Below are 17127 nucleotides of genomic sequence, written 5' to 3' on the forward strand. Positions count from 1 at the left end.
TAAGTTCATATTGAGTGTAAAATGTAACTTTCTCATTCTACAACTAAAAAATCTAGAAGATGAAATTTTCAAATTTTCAAATCACATTCCCAAATATACATTCTTTGTGTATTTCATTTCACTTGACAATATAAAAAGAACACTACTAAAACTGCATTCATATGGTTATTAAACACGTTTCAGTCCACAAAGTACCATTTAAAATACAGGGAGACTTTTGTATTCTCAGCTGCTCAGGAGGCTGAGGCAGGAGGATCTCCAGTTCAAAGCCAGCCTCAGCAATTAGTGATTCAGTGAGACCCTGTCTCTAAATAAAATACAAAAATGGGTTGGTTCCCCTGTCTGGGCACAAAATAACCGAACCGCCACAAAGCCTTGTAGGTTCAAACAGCAACTCTTTATTCCTGAACTCTCACTGGCAATCTACACACACTTCCCGGGAATACACTCCCTCCACAGGGCTGCGCAAGCCAAGGGAATTCCAAAGTAGCGGGCGCCCAAGGCAGCAGGAGCCGCCCTATTCCCAGAGCAGGGTCACCTTTCAACCATTCCCTCTAGCAAAATGCCAGGCATCATTCCGACTAAACTGTGACTCTCAACAGGTTGGTGTGGCTGGTTGAGTGCCCCTGAGTTCAATCCCTGGTACCCACCCACCAAAATAAAATAAAAAATGAAAAACAACTCTTCCTCTTTCTAAACCATGCCTGATGCTAAGGAAGACGGTAGGGAGAGCCTGTGTGGAGGAGGGTTTCCCTTATGAGCTGTCAAGGCCCAGAGAGAGGAGATGAGGTCCCCACCCCCAACAGGAGCAGCCCAGAGTAGGGTGTTGGAGTGTGAGCGGGGAGGAAAATCTCATTAGATGCCACAGTATAGGTTATCAGAGGCAGAGCAGGGTAAGAATAGCTTCCTTCTAGGAGGCGTACCCTAACACAGAGTACTGACAATACTCTGTACCAGTCTATGATTATTAAAAAAGATAAGGTTGAGATCTGTGTGCAGATACGCAAAGGTGTGTAAAACAGAAGTGGGGGGAAAGCCAGGCATAGTGGTGCATGCCCGTAATTCCAGCATCTAGGAGGCGAAGGCAGAAGGATACCAAATTTGAGGCCATCCTGGATAACTTAATGAGACCCTGTCTCAAAAGAAAAACTAAAAAGAGCTGGGGGTATAGCTCAGGGGTAAGGCACACTTGGGTTCAATCCCAGAATCAATTAAAAAAAAAAGAAAAGGAGGGAAAACTTTTTCTTTAATATGATTCCCTTTTCTATAGACTTTTAAAAAAGCATATACATGCATCTATATTCTTACCCCCCCCCCCATGCACACACACTCATTGCCATAACATGATCTTGGACTTTACACACTGACTCCTATCCTCGCTCCAGTCCCTCTTCTCAAAGAAGTTGGTGTGGGCTAGTTCTCATTTTCCTCAAAGCAGAGGAAAGGAATACATAGGAAATGGTCATCTTGTGATCATCTGGACCTTCTCAGTTATGCTATGGTCAGTTATGCTGTTTTATTATCTTCACATTGGTACTTTTTATCTTATTTTTATTAAATTTTTTTTTCAAATGTAGGTGGTAATGGAATTAGGGTTATATTTTTATCTTTTATATCTTATTTTTACACCATATTTTAAAAATACCATTTTTCATTATCCTTATAACAATATGACTCAATGTTTTTATAAGATTGAATTTTAGAGGCCCACTTACTGATTTATGGTGAGTGGCTACAAAAGAAATTGTCAACAATATGGTACCAGTGAAAAGGATCTATTGTTAGGGGACTAAGTTTTCTATCTCCCATTTTATGACTTTTTATAATGGTTGAAAATTTTTACCAAGGTTATATATTTTTTCTTGTTTTTCAGTGTTATAAAATGATCTAGCTGGATGGAGAAATAATAAGACTTTAAAAACTGTATTTGTTTTTCTATAGTAAATAAACCCTAATAAATTATTTTTATATTAATATATAATAATGCAGAAATACCACTTCTAATAACTTATTCTAAGGAAATAATCAAATTCACAAAGATGTATGTACAAGAATAGATTCAGAATATTATAAAATTGAAAATAAACTTCTAAACAGGAATTTAAATATACCATTGTAAATCCATACACTGAAATATTAGAAAGTTATAACATGCTCAAGTTCTCTTAAGTAAAAGAAGAACGTTACAAAGACTGAGTAGTATAAGGTGATTTAAAAATCTATATGGGCTCTTTGTTGAGTGGGCTCCACCAGGCCGAAGTTTAGGCAACCAGGTTAAGTCCTGCAGGTTGCCATTTGAAAATCTGGATCCTAAACTTCCTCTGTATGTTCTAGATTGAGGGCTGTCCCTTACACAAGGCAGAAAGACGGTGGCGGCAAAGATAATGAAAAAGTCACTGGATTTGATTAACTCTAGGCTCCTGCTGGGGTAGTACAAGGGGACTCTGCAGATGATCAGACAAGGCAAAGTGAAACTGGTCATCTTCACCAACAACTGACCAGCTTTGAGCAAATCTGAAACAGAGTACTGTGCCATGATGGCCAAAACAGATGTCCAGCCATCACTGCAGTGACAATAATATTGAATTGAGCTCACTGTGCAAAAAGTACTAGAGTGTACACACTGGCGTCATTGAACCAAGCGATTCTAATATCATTATAAGCATGTCAGAACAGACAGGTGAAAAGTAAACCATATGAATCTTTTCTTTAATAAAGCTTGCCAGAGTTTGTTTGACTTCTTACATCTGTATACATAAATGCATAAAATCTGTAGTTAATATAGACATATACCAAAATGCTATTATAATGCTATCTGATCTCCAGATGATAGAAGTGTAGTGGAGTTTTCTTTTAGTTTATCTATATTTTTTAATTTTAAAAAACAAACTCAGATTGTTTGCATCATGCTTGCTTCAAAAAAAGATTACTTTTTAAAAGATTTATCAAATACATTCTCAATACCCACTTCATCCATAGCACACTGAGAATAAAAACAGAAATAACAGCAGTTAAGCTTTATTAAATACTATGTGCCGGTCATTTCAATCATAGTATCTCAATGAATATTCATAGCACTCTTTGGAGTAGTATACCATTTAGGATTAGGTTTGGGTACATGTAATTGAAAGTGAAAACAGCAGGTGGATTAACCAATACAGGTTCCTATATTTCTGTTATGTTATCCTCAACACATGACTTCTATGTTCAAGACTCTTCACTGTCCACACTAGCTACAGAATATCAGTTATTATATCCACATTCCTGGAAGCAGAAAGGAAAAAAAGACAGCTATATTTATTCAGCCTTCCTGGAAGTCCCCTATAACACTGTGTTTATGGCTAACTGACCAGAGCTTAGTCATATAGACTAAATGGAAGCAAGGCCAGGAAGTATAATCTTTTATCCTGTAATGTGCTCAGCTAAAAAAACCTGGGCTCTGTTACTTAGAAGAATGGATATCAGAGTAGCCCTCCCCACAAAGAAAGTCTCTGCCACAAATAGGTATGATCATCATCATTTGCACACTAGAAACAGAGGTGCAGACTCAAATGGTTGAATTTTAAAGCAGTCTATGTACTTTTCACTATATATTCTGTGTCCCATTAGAAAAACATTTGCACAAAAATAAAATACAAGCCCACTCACAGCGTATTCACATATATGTTTACAAGGTAGTTTATTATTAAATGAGACTATTGATAGATGAGAAGGCACCTACTGAAGAGGCATTCCTGGCAAATTGAACACTAGTAATAAGTATTTAAGAAACATCTAAGATGTACCAAAGATAACCTAAAGCCTGTAAATTTTTTAATGTAACTTAATAAAGCATATAATAAGTCCACTAATACGTATAATTCAGAGACTAAGTGTATATATAAAATCTTGTTTAACCATCACATAGCACCCCAAAAGGTTCTTTCATCTCCTTCCCAATCAATAAACATACCTCCAGGGGCTGGGGTTGTAGCTCAGTGGTAAAATGTTTGCCTAGCATGTGTGAGGCACTGGGTTTAATGCTCGGCACCACATAAAAATAAATACATAAAATAAAGGTACTGTGCCCATCTACAACTAAAAAAATTAAAAATAAATAAATAAATAAAAATAAACACAGCCCTGGAGGGAATCACCATTCTATCTTCTATCCAAGAATTATTTTTTCCTGTTCTTGAATTTTACTTAAACAAAAATAATATAGTATATATGTATGTGTACAGCTCATTTTGTATAAAATCTTTATGATTGATTCATTTTACTATGTAATAACAACTTTACTTTTTATTGCTCTATAGTATTCCATTTAATGAAAATACTAATATTTAGCCTGGCATGGTGGCACACGCCTGTCATCCTACCAGCTTGGAGGATTTTTCAGTTCAAAGCCAGCCTCAGCAACTTGGGGCCCTAAGTAACTCAGTGAGACACTGTTTCTAAATAAAATATATAAAAGGACTGGGGATGTGGCTCAGTGGTTAAACACCCCTGGTTCAATCCCCAGTACCAAAAAAAAAAGAAAGAAAGAAAGAAAGAAAGAAAGGAAGAAAGGAAGAAAGGAAGAAAGGAAGGAAGAAAGAAAGAAAGAAAGAAAGAAAGAAAGAAAGAAAGAAAGAAAGAAAGAAAGAAAGAAAGAAAAGATAATATTTATCCCATTCTTCCATTGATATATTTGTTGATTGTTTCAACATTTTGGCTATTGTGAATAAAGCTGTTATAAACATTTAGGTTGGGTATTACCTAGGAATAGAACTGCTGGAGTACAGACTAGGTATATTTTTAACTTTAGTGGACATTGTCAAAGAGTTTTTCCAGAACAATTGTAGTAATTTACACTCTCACCAGCAATATATCAATTCTAGTTACTCCTCAGTCTTGCTACCACTTGGAATTGTTAGTCTTTTTAATATTAGCCATTCTGGTATGTAGTGAAATCTCATTGCTGTTTCCATGTAAACTTTTCAAATTCATTTATTTCATACCATAATACCATATCTGCTTTATTATTAAATAATCATAATTTATTTCTTTAAATTACTTTCCCCCCCAGTATTGGGGACTAAATCCAGAGACACTCTACCACTGAGCTATGTGCCCAGCCCTTTTTCTTATTCTGAGATAGGGTATCACTAAACTGCCCAAGCTGGCCTTGAACTTGTAATACTCCAGCCTCAGCCCCCCATGTATCTGGGATTATAGGAGTGTGACACCATGCCCAGCTTTAAAAATGACGTTTATACATCAGCATGTTCTGATGAAATTAACTTATACATCAGCATGCTCTGATGAAATTACCGCTCATCTAGAACTGGTCAGTTCTCAGGCATTCTAGATCAAATGATAATTTAAGTCATAAAGGTAGACAAAAGATGGGAAAAATGCCAAAAATGTGTAGAACAATGGAAGCCAAAGCAAGAAGGTCTTTTAAGAAGAAAAGAGTGAGGGGGAGGGGCTGGGGGTTTAGCTCAGTGGTAAAGTACTTGCCTACCATGAGAGGGTTCAATCCCCAGAACAATAACAACAAAAAAGAGAAAAAATTATATATATATATATATATATATATATATATATATATATANGTTGCTGATCACTTTAGGATCACTGCAATTGATAGTTAAGGTGTGGAGTTCAGTTCCCCTCATTTGGAATAATGAAGTATACAATAAATGCAGACAAAAAGGAGAAGAAAGTTGTCTCAAGTACGAAAGAGATGTTAGGACTCCATGGGGATCTGAGAAGGATAGCAGTTCTTGTAGAAATAGAAGAAAGGTGAGAAGATATGTGCATAATGAGGACCAAGATCAAGTCAAGTGAACTTGCTCATACCTTGGGACCTTAATCTATTAAAATAAAAATAACCATGAATTAGAGAAAAAGTTTGGCAACTTGAGGATATAATCTTTAAGATCTGCTCAACAAAAAGCTGGAGTTAATAGGAAACAAGAGAAGAATATTCAATTGAAGGTGAATAGCATGATTCATAGAGTCTGGTGTCCCTGTTGTCTTTCTTTCTTTCTCTCTCTCTCCTTCCCTTTTTCTCTATTTCTGGAGATTGAGCTCAAAGGCACTCTACTACTGAGCTACATCCCCGGCAATTTTTATCTTTTAATTTGAGATAGGGTCTTGCTTAATTGCCCAGGTTCACCTTGAACTTGTGATCCTCCCTCCTCAGTCTCCCAAGTAGCTGGAATTACAGGCATATGCTACCACACCTGGCCTTGCCTATGAGATTCTTGGGCCAAAGATAGTAAAATTAGTGATTATCCTCACTGGGGAAATGCCTTGATTCTCAATGTGCATACAGAAGGTTAACAGAGCCAAGTAACCCAGTGATATCAGGACAAAACTGAAGTTTGGGGCATTGGGGATAGAAGCGGGTATTAGTGGGGAGAAACTCAATTTGAGGGAAGCAATAAGGAAGGAGGAACACATAATATTAAAAGGGCAAGAGACAGAGTGAGCAGTCACAATTTTTGAGGAGGTGGGATGAAAAATAAAAATTTTTCTAAGGACAGTAATAGCAGAATACATTAGTATGGTTTTATACAGTGCGCGCGCATGCACACACACACACAAAAAAAAAAATTCTAAGGATCTGGGTCACCTATTGAATAAAATCCTCCTTCTCTTGAACTACAGATCAGTGTTTCATGAACCTTTTTGATCAAAATTCATGGTAAGAAATACATTTGGAACCTACAGAATGGGAGAAAATCTTTGCTAGCTACTTTTCTGACAGAGGATTAATATCTAGAATATATAAAGAACTCAAAAAACTTTACACTAAAATAACCCAATTAATAAATAGGCAAAACAGACATTTCTCAAAAGAAGAAATACAAATGGCCAACAAATATATAAAAAAATTTTCAATATCATTAGTAATTAGGGAAATGCAAATCCTACACTGAAATTTCATCTTACACCAGTCAGAAGAATGGCAGTTACAAAGATACAAATAATTATAAATTCGGACTGGGGATGTGGCTCAAGCGATAGCGTGCTCGCCTGGCATGCGTGCGGCCTGGGTTCGATCCTCAGCACCACATACAAACAAAGATGTTGTGTCCATGGTGGCATGGAACCATGATATGACCCAGCCATGCCACCACTTCGTATTTATTCGGAAGAATTAAAGTCCTTTTACTACAGTGATACATGCATATCTATGTTAACAGCAGCACAAGTCACAATAGCCAAACTATGGAACCAGCCTAGGAGTCCATCAATGGATGAATGAATAAAGAAAATGTGGTATATATACACAATGGAGTTTTATCCAACCATAAAGAAAAATGAAATTATGTTATTTGCAGGAAAATAGATGGAACTAGAGATCATTATGTTGTCAAACTCAGAAAGGTTGTATATCTTCTTTCCTATGTGGAAGTGAGTGAGCTAAAAAGGAAAAGAAAGGTGGGGGTGGATCTCATAAAAATCAAAGGGAGATAGGTAGAGGAAGGAACCAGGGAGTGGAAGGCTGGGAGGGAGGGAGAGATGCTGAGCAGTAATACTGGCCAAATTATATTGTTATATTATGTGCATATGCAAATATGTAATAACAAATCCCATCATTATGTACAACTACAATAGACCAATAAAAAATGTGGGGGGAAAAAATACATTTGGTATCAGAACACACAAACACAAAACTGAAACAGAAGTTTCATTAAAAAAAAAATTACCCTTATCACATGACAATGTACAACATAAAGTTAAGATCAAATATTATTTTATCATTATTTAAATAAATTTCAAATTCTAAGATAAATAATATTAAAATAAAATAAAAGATTCAACTTCATTAAATAGTCTTTCCTGTTCATAAATTAAATCGCAGTCTGGAACACACAGGACAATGCCATATGCTTATCAGCTTCACTTAGGAGTCTGTTTTATTCTTTTCCTTTTAATTAGGTCAGGGTTGAAAATCCTAAATGGAACAATAAGCTGTTGTGGATGGTAAAAATAACAGTGCACTCTACTTAGCAATGGAAATTCTTCAGCCTTAAAACAAAAATGATAATTGGCAATGTCACATAATCATTCTTGAGAATAAATGAAGAAAAGCTGCAAGATTAATTTTCCTTTTAGAATATACATTATTTCAATTACTGATGTGATGAGAGAGGCAAGACTAGTGGATCTTTTAGCCAAATCTTCTTGAAAATTTCAGTTTTTTTTCAAGAAAATAAAATGAAAAGACACAGAAATGAGATATAATGATATCTACACATTTTATTTTTTTTCAAACTTTCTTTAATAAAAATGCTGTCTTGGAGATGTAGAAATAATTTTGAAAGTTATAATGGCTAGATATTGACATAGTGGCAAGTCTGTCATGTCCAAACAGTAGGCTTCAACAATATAGCTTCAAAGTTAGTTAACCAGATTGTCAAAAATATTACTTAAATGTGGAAATTTTGTTAGTCAAAAACATTAGAGCCAGGTGTGGTGGCGCACACCTGTAATCACAGCAGCTTGGGAGGCTGAGGCAAGAGGACTATCCGTTCAAAGCCAGCCTCAGCAAAAAAGCGAGGCACCAAGCAATTCAGTAAGACCCTGTCTCAAAATAAAATAGGGTTGGGGATGTGACTCAGTGGTCTAGTGCCCCTGAGTTCAATCCCTGGTATAAAAAAAAAAAAAGAAAAAGAAAACGATTGCCAAATGAACCTTTCAACTAGAAAAATTCTGGATTCTAACTACCTACTTAGCTCCCTCTCTCAACAGCTATTAAACTTTGATCCAAGATGGTAAATAGGTATGATTAGCTCTGAATAAAATATTCAAAATGTCCATGAAATTCAGAGGTTTTCTGTGTGTACTAAAGCTTTGCAATATATAAAACAACAATTTCAAACAGCACTCTAAGCCCTTAAAACAAATGGGATGGAAAGAACCCAGCAATGACTTGCTGGGTAGTGCATTGACCTATGTCCAGACTATAGTTTTTGCTGGAGAAAGCTCCAAATAGTCCAGTGGTCCTGCTGTCCTAGACATTCAGCAGAGAGCAAGAAGATGTCTATACTGTCAGCTGTATTGCTTTAACCATCCACTGTACCTCTGTTCCCCTCACTGTAACTCCTTGCCTCTCCCTAGGCACTGGTAGGTGCTTTGAGGAGATAGTCATTAAAATGTAAGCACGAGCCTTGGGGAAAAAAACCAAATCTGTTATCAGCAGCTTCAAACAATGCTTAAAATATCTGCCTTAATTTTCTGATCATATTTGCTATTCTATTAACTATGCTTATTTAAAAACTTTTTCTGCAGGGGCTGGGGATGTAGCTCCCTGGGATGTAGCACTTGACAAGCATGTGCAAGGCCAGTTCCATCCCCAGCAATGAAAAACAAAACAACTTCCCGCACCCTGGTTAATTTATGAAGATCAACAACTCACTTTTAAGATTCTGTAAATATCCCCATACACGAAGTTAAACATGTAGTTAACAAGATGTAGTCAACAACACAAGAAAATCCTCCTTATTAATTATCTTCACCAACTAAAATCATAATGCAGTTTCTGATTTCAGTGATCCCATCAATGTAGACTGTAAAATCTGCCCAGACTGTAGCTGCCCCACAAGCAATGCTGAAATGTTCCATAATGGCACAGAATAAAGGTATGCCATCATTAAGAAGGATTTTTTGTTTTGCTTTCTTTTCTTTTTGCAGAGCTGGGGATCAAACCCAGGGCCTCACACATAATAGCCAAGTGGTCTACCACTGAGCTATACCCTAAGTCCAGAAGGCCAATTTTTAATTTTCGCCTGATTTATCATCAAAAATCATAAAAACAAAATTCATGCATTCTAAATGAACACTTCTCTGTACAAAAAAGATACATTGCCATTTTCTTTTCTGCCAGTGATATGCAACTAAATAGGACATACAGAATCTTTCTCAAGAATGGTGTTTGAATAAATAGGAAATTGTGGTAAACTTATTTTTTGTTTTTCTTTGAAAGTATCTAAAAAGTCTTATTTAAAAAGTTTAAGGGTTTGGTGTGTCGCTCAGTGTAGAGTGCATGAAGTCCTGGACTTGATCTCCAATGTACCGACAGCCCCCTCCCAAAAAACAGAAAAGAAAAAAGAAGGAAGGAAAGAGTCCAGTATGCTGTATTTCCAATAATCCTTATCATTTTAAAGATTTTTAGTTTTGTTTGCAACATTATTACAAATTCAGGGAGGCTGTCATTTTAGTCAAGTTTTGCCATTTGATAAAACTGGATTTTAAATAATCTTCACTAAAAGTCTTACACTTGTTTCTCAAGTCATCCATTTCCTCAACATTTTTTTTACTTCCAAAATCCAGCTACTGAACATGGTTCGCCTCTGTATTTTTTAACTCATGCCCTTTTTCTTCTAATAATAAAATAATACATTTTAAAGGCAAATTGATCAAATTTGCTTTTAAAATTACAGTTAGTGTCAAACTCTTGAAAAATGCATTAAAAATAGAAAAATGTCATTAAAGTTCAAAAATAAAACTTGTTTGAACACATCACCATTTTTACTAACAGTAGATAAAATTCTCCCACATTCTGCTTGACCTTGAACTATGTTAATATAAATTAAATTTGTAATGATAACCATGGAATTACAGTGGTGATCAAGTTAACCATTACTCTAATACTCATAATTATTTTGTTCCATATTATCTTTATAGTTTAAATAGGAACCAGAGAAAAGGTGATTTTCAGTAAATACTGTTGTGGAACAGGCTGTGTCATTTCCTCCCAGCAGGCCCCATTATTACAGTCTAAACAGACCCTTATTTAATAAGAACATCAAAAAGTACAGATAAATATTTAAATAACAAAATTAAGCCTCAGATTGCTAAGTAACCAATTCAAACATATCCCACACAGCTTGGGGGTTTTGTTTTTTTATTCTAATGGAGAAAAAAGAAAAGAGAGGAAGAAAAAGAGAATAGCTTTTAAGATGCAGCAAAAAATAATGCACACACATATATTCACCAAACTGCCCAAAATTTTAACTTTCATACAGGAAAAATTCATAAATATATAATTTCTAGGAATTCAAACTTCAGAGGAAATTAATAAATTCCCTCCATGTCACCTGATGTAAACATTTATTTCTGCTTTGAAAATTATGAAAAGTCAGAAAATTTAACTTTAAAAAAACGGAGCACAAATAATAATCTTTAATATAAATGGATTAATAAGGTCTGAACTGGATGTTAAATTTTTTTTTCAAGCTGCTAACCAGGAGTCTAAGATATACATAAGAAAAAAAAAAATCTTGAATTTCTTCCTTGAAAACCTTGAAACAACTAGGATAGCTAGATGTAAAAATAAATAAATAAATAAATAATAGGTCCTTTAAATTTTTGAAGAATCATGATTTTTTAAAGTGAATTTAAAAATCCAAATATTTTGAAGAACATTCCTTAAGACAGGGTCAGTATGGCCTGCCTGTGGATTAAGTCTGGCTGCCTTTGTAAGGCCTCTGAGTTAAAAGTGGTTTTTATGTTTTTAAAAGGCTGGAGGAAAAAAAGTAAAAGTATAACATTTGTGATATGAATACTATATAAAATTGAGGTTTTAGTGTCCGCAAAGTTTTATAAAAATGCAGACCATGCTTATTTATTTAAGTGTTGTCTTTTCAGCTGTTTGTTTTTATTTATTTTTGTTTTGTTTTATATTGGTTTGGTTTCGGTAGTTGTGAAAGAGGCTAAAATGTTTACTATCTAGTCCTTTGTAGAAAAAGTTTGCTTCCTCTGCCTTGAAGACTACATGCTTATTCTAATGATACTACAATTGAGAAAAATATTCTGAAACACTGCTTCTCAAAATGCCTTCAAAATAGTAATATTCTTTTGGTCACCTCAGTGGTAGCAAACCTTCATTCATTGAAGATGAATAGGACTTCTAGAAATGGCTAAGCCATTTGGAGCCAAGACTTAGTAAATCTGGTTATCAAGATGGATCAACAGCAAACATTCATTGACAATCTAAATTTACAGGAGAAGAAGGTTTTTTAAAGCTGTCTTTCTGACTTTTAAGGGCTAATAATCAAGTGATCAGATAGAGAATTGAAAGTACAGACAAGGAAAAATATTTTTGTAATAAACTAGAAGATCTACTTTCCCATGGGACTGTGAATTTGCTAAAAAATTTTTTTCCAAAGCAGGACTCCAAAGACACTTCATATAATACACTTCTGGAATAAATGAATGTATCCCTAATTAAATTTTAAAAGAACAGGAACCACATGGGTGCAAAAGTTGTTTAACTTTCAATGAAAACTCATTTCATTGCTTTATAACAAGTTTTAAGACAAAATTAGCATAAACAAATAAATAATCAATTAATTCCATTTACATAAAGCAAATCACTGATCCTTGGTACTCTTCTCTTCTAATTCTGTATGTTTTCTTCCTGAGTAACTTAGTCTGCTGTTCCTGCTTCAATCATACTTGTGAAAATAACTGTGAAATCTGAATCACCACTCTCAGCCTTGCTTCTAGACCTAAATACTTCCTTGACATCTCTACCTGAATATTCCACAGACATTTCAAACCCAACATGTTCAAAACTGAAAAAAATATCTTTCCTCACATTAAAATAAAACAAGATCTTTTAACCATATATTTTCTCCCCCCTTTCTCTATCCATGTATTTTCTAAGCTAAGAAACAGTCACTTTTCTGTTTCTTCAGAGCCAATTGATTTTTAAGCCCTGCCAATTCCACATCTTCATCTCCCCTATTCTCTCTACCATTACTAGTTTCCTACTCCAGTCCCTTATCTGTTCTTATCTGAACTATTTCATTGGCAATAGTCTTATCTCCCTACCTTTTGTCTCTTTTTTTCCAACCCAGCATCCACACTATATCATCACCATGTTATCTTTTCTAATCACTTAATATATTCTTCTCTGGCTCACCATTGTCTTTAGAATCAAGTCCAAAGTCCTTAGCATGATGCATAGGCTTTTCAATACCTGGTACCCCCTTCTTTTGAAGTCATAATGTTTTATTTACCTCACAGACATTATTTTATAATATATTCCTTATTTAAAAGTATTAAAAGTGCCAGGTGCAGTGTCTCAGGCCTGTAATCCCAGTGGTTCTGGAGGCTGAGGCAGGAGGATCATGAATTCAAAGCCAGCCTTAGCAAAAGCGAGGTGCTAAGCAACTCAATGAGACCCTGTCTCTAAATAAACTACAAAATAGGGCTGGAGATGTGGCTCAGTTGTCAAGTGCCTCTAAATTCAATCCCTGGTACCCTCCCCCCCCCCAAAAGTATTAAAAGTGCCAATAACCCTATATTCTATAATAAAAGATTTTGCTCACCTGGACTAATCACTCACTTCATTATTCCAAATGAGGGGAACTGAACTCCACACCTTAACTATCAATTGCAGTGATCCTAAAGTGATCAGCAACCAAGCTCAGCAATTTTCTCTTTCCTGCTTATTTCCAAGCATTGTCCCCTTTAGTCCAAGCACCTGACTTTATAGAAAACCATATGACTCTATACACTCTGACCTTTAGTGATAACAAACAACAACACTTTCCTCAAACACACCATGTACTTTCACATTTATCCCTGGTTTTCATTCATATCTTCTGTTTCTTTCCCCAACTCAGCACACTCCTATTCATCCTTCAAAGCCAAATTCAAACACAGAATCTCTTCTAGAATCTTCCTCCCTACCACAGGTAGAATAATTTTCCCTCATCAGTGTTTCCAGTTAAACTCCATCTGTACCTCCGGTATCACACTGAAATTGCAATAAACTGGACTTGTGCACATCTGGTTATAAGCTTCTGTCAGGGAAGCATTTTCCTTTCTTGAATCTAACATTTAACACATGGGTTTGAGAACATATATATTAAACTTCTTACTAAAAAATAAACACTTGCTTATATTGCTAAAATAATGCCATAATTGTAGCTACTGAGTGAAAATTTAGAAAAAAAGTAAGGATCCAATATCACTCACCAGCCCCCTCCCCCAAAAAAGTTTTTACATACAAAGTATAATTATATTGTAGCTTGGACCTGCCTTTATCTATATCTTGCAATACCAGTTTGTTCCCTTCTCTCTCTCTCCTTTTTTTAAGTGTGTGTGTGTGTGTTTATTGCTGGGGATTGAACTCAGGCCTCAATTCATGCTAAGCAAGCACTCCACCACTGGGAGCTACCTCTCCAGCCCCCTCCTCCCTTTTGAAGAAGTTCCTCATAGAACTCTCTTTTAACTACCCATTGGATTTCATTTGATCTCATTCACAGATTTGAAACTCAGAATAGTGCAGAAGTTTAAAATCAGGGTGTTTGGAGCCTGCCTGTCTGATGTGATCCCAGCTCTGCTACTTAGGCTATCTGATCCCAGGCAAGTTACTCAACCTCCTCTATGTGACTCCCAAGGAGGAGATCATAATAATGGCACCCCTCATGGTGCTCTAATACATATAAATAAGCTAATACATGCAAAGCATATAAAACACTGCCTGGCACAGTGTAGGTCCCAATAACTGTGAGTTGATGTTCTTACAATCAGCCTTTTCAGTACTTATTTTAGCCTACATGGCAGAGTGTAATCTCCTAGATGGAAAGAATTATATCATATGTGAATACAACATTAAGTGCTAAAACTGCACCTTGGGATAAGTGCTCAATAATGAATGTAAATATAAGGCTTCAGATCTGTAATATCAACAAATTATAAATTCACAGCAAAACTTATTATAGAGGGCACGGTTAAAATTGGTGTATTAAAGTAGTTTCAAAACACCCAGCCAGCACATTAGTGCATGCTTGTTATACTAGTGGCTGGGAAGGCTGAGGCAAGAGGATCCCAAGGTGAAAGCCAGCCTCAGCAACTCAGCGAGGGCCTAAGCAACTTAGTAAGATTCAGTTTTTCAAAATTAAAAATAAAAAGGGCTAGGGATGTGACTCACTGATTAAGCGCCCCTGGGTTCAATCCCCAGTATAAAAAAAAAAAAAGATCCGCTGAATTTTTGAAATATGTTCAATAAAACCTCTACTCCATTTAATTTTAGACAGTGGTCTAAAATTCTTTTTATAAGACTCACTATAGATCATTTAAAGGTAATATAACTTGCAGTTTTAGAAAACTATTTTTTTAAAACTGCCTATTATCAACCAGAAAAACATTGATATTCCTTTAATATTTCTGCATTTAAAAAATTTATTGCCTTCAGCTCACGGTGGCCCACATCTGTAATCCCAGCTACTTTGGAAGAGTGTATAGTTCAGTTGCAGAGCATTTGCCTAGCATCTGCAAGGGCTGGAGTTCAATCCCCAGTGTGGTGCAAAAATAAATAAATAAAAATCTATTGCCACATTCAAAATACACACACACACACACACACACACAAATCCAATGAAAGACCAAGAGATACAACTACTACATTTCCTGGTTTCTGCCTGGGAAACTACTCACAAACACTCCTGTAAGTATTCCCAGAAGAAGACTGCAGGTTAATAACTACTATTCCCTTTCGTATTTCCCATCTCACCCCTAAAATTCTGGACACATAGAACCATAGTAAAGAACACAAACGTCTGTAATAAAGGCTGCACAAGCCAGGCACAGTGGCACACACCTGTAATCCCAGCAGCTAGGGAGGCTGAGGGAGGCTGAGGCAGGAGGCTGAGGCAGGAAGATGGGGAGTTCAAAGCTAGCCTCAGCACAAGCAACTCAGTGAGACCCTGTCTCTAAATAAAATACAAAAAAAGGGCTGGGGGCTGGGGATGTGGCTCATGTGGTCCAGCGCTCCTGAGTTCAATCCCCAGTACCAAAAAAAAAAAAAAAGCTGCACAAAAAATACAACTATATATTAACTATTAATTTGACTTTAGATAACATAAATCTTCCCAAAAGCAGCCCATCAATTTACAAAAACAAATGAAAGTCTTAGTCTGAAACAATTCTCCCATTTCACTTTATCAGATATCAAACTACAACTATTTACCCTTTAAGGCAAAGAAGTAAATTATTTGATTGCTACCGAACTTCATGGTGAATCAGCCACAGTAGAAACGTGCAATTCTTCAAAACTTCAGGAGAATCAATTAAAAATAGACCACAATTCCAACAATAACAATTTTGAGGAACAACAGCTTGAACAACTTATTTACCCTGTAAACACATTTAGCATTTTATCTAAAGCACTGTAGGTGAATCATTAGCTTTAGGGTAAAGGTTTACATAGTGTCTGCTGTATGCCAGGAACTTAGTTGCTTTATGAACTATGCATGCTCCAGGTGCGTGGTCAAACAATAATACCTGACATTTGTGGAATACTCTCACTCATCTCATGTGACCCTGAGAATACCCACAGTCGTGTTTTACAGTTAGGGAAACGGAGGCCCAGAAAAGTTAATCTGGCGGAGGCGTGACATCTGGTTTGCAAATCGGGCTCACTCAAGTCTTTTGACTCATAATCTAATCATCTGCTATGTGAAGTTACTCAAATGCTCTTGAGCGTTCCAATGAGAGATTTTGAAATTAAAATCCTACTTGACGGCTTTCACTATTGTGCTTGTCAGATTCTATTAAGAACCAAAACATTTTTAAAAATGTAAAGTCCGTCGTCTTTGCGCGTCGAAGTTCAAGCTCGCTGGCTAAGCCTGAAGAAAACCGGCGTTTCCTCCCGGCTTCAGGGCGCTCCCGGTCCCCTCGGGACGGCCTAGCGCCACTCAGCCGTGGGGTCCCGAGCGACCGAGAGGACCGAGAAGCGAGGAATCCCCAAGCCCCGCTCCGCCGCCACAGCCCTCGGCGCCCGGCGTCCGCCCGACCTCCCTCTGGCGGACTCTGCCAGACAGGCTCCCGACCGACCGCAGCCCGCGCGGGACAGCCGGGAGTGGTCGAAGCCCCGGCGGCCTCAGACTCCACCCCGGATCAAGACGCGCTTACCTGCTTGGGCCTCGAAACTGCCTCCTTGGCCGGCCTGCGACGTTCCGGGCCTCCCGCGAGGCGCGAGTCTCCGAGTGCCACTCGGGTCTACTCCGCCCGGCCCCCAGCAGGCTCGCCCGGGCCCAGCCAGACCGAGAGCCCCGCCCCTCCCACCAAAGCCCGTTTCCTATTGGGTCCCGATCCCACCCTCGTGCTCGGGCGGCCCCGCCCCGCACCCCG

The 17127-nt window shown here is 37.0% G+C and overlaps 1 protein-coding gene and 1 pseudogene across 3 annotated transcripts in view; one reads left to right on the forward strand and one right to left on the reverse strand.

The window, feature by feature from the left end:
* Positions 1–17041, reverse strand: part of Dennd2c (DENN domain containing 2C) — a 78611-nt gene extending 61570 nt beyond the window's left edge. For all 3 annotated transcript variants that reach the window (XM_015502148.2, XM_048814545.1, XM_048814546.1), the window contains exon 1: positions 16909–17041. The gene's annotated coding sequence lies outside the window, so the exon portion shown is untranslated. The remainder of the gene's footprint in view (positions 1–16908) is intronic.
* Positions 701–4459, forward strand: LOC125620185 (annotated as a pseudogene).
* Positions 17042–17127: the final 86 nt, after the last annotated feature.

The sequence above is a fragment of the Marmota marmota genome, unplaced genomic scaffold, assembly GCF_001458135.2.
Source record: "Marmota marmota marmota unplaced genomic scaffold, marMar, whole genome shotgun sequence".
Lineage (NCBI taxonomy): Eukaryota > Metazoa > Chordata > Mammalia > Rodentia > Sciuridae > Marmota > Marmota marmota.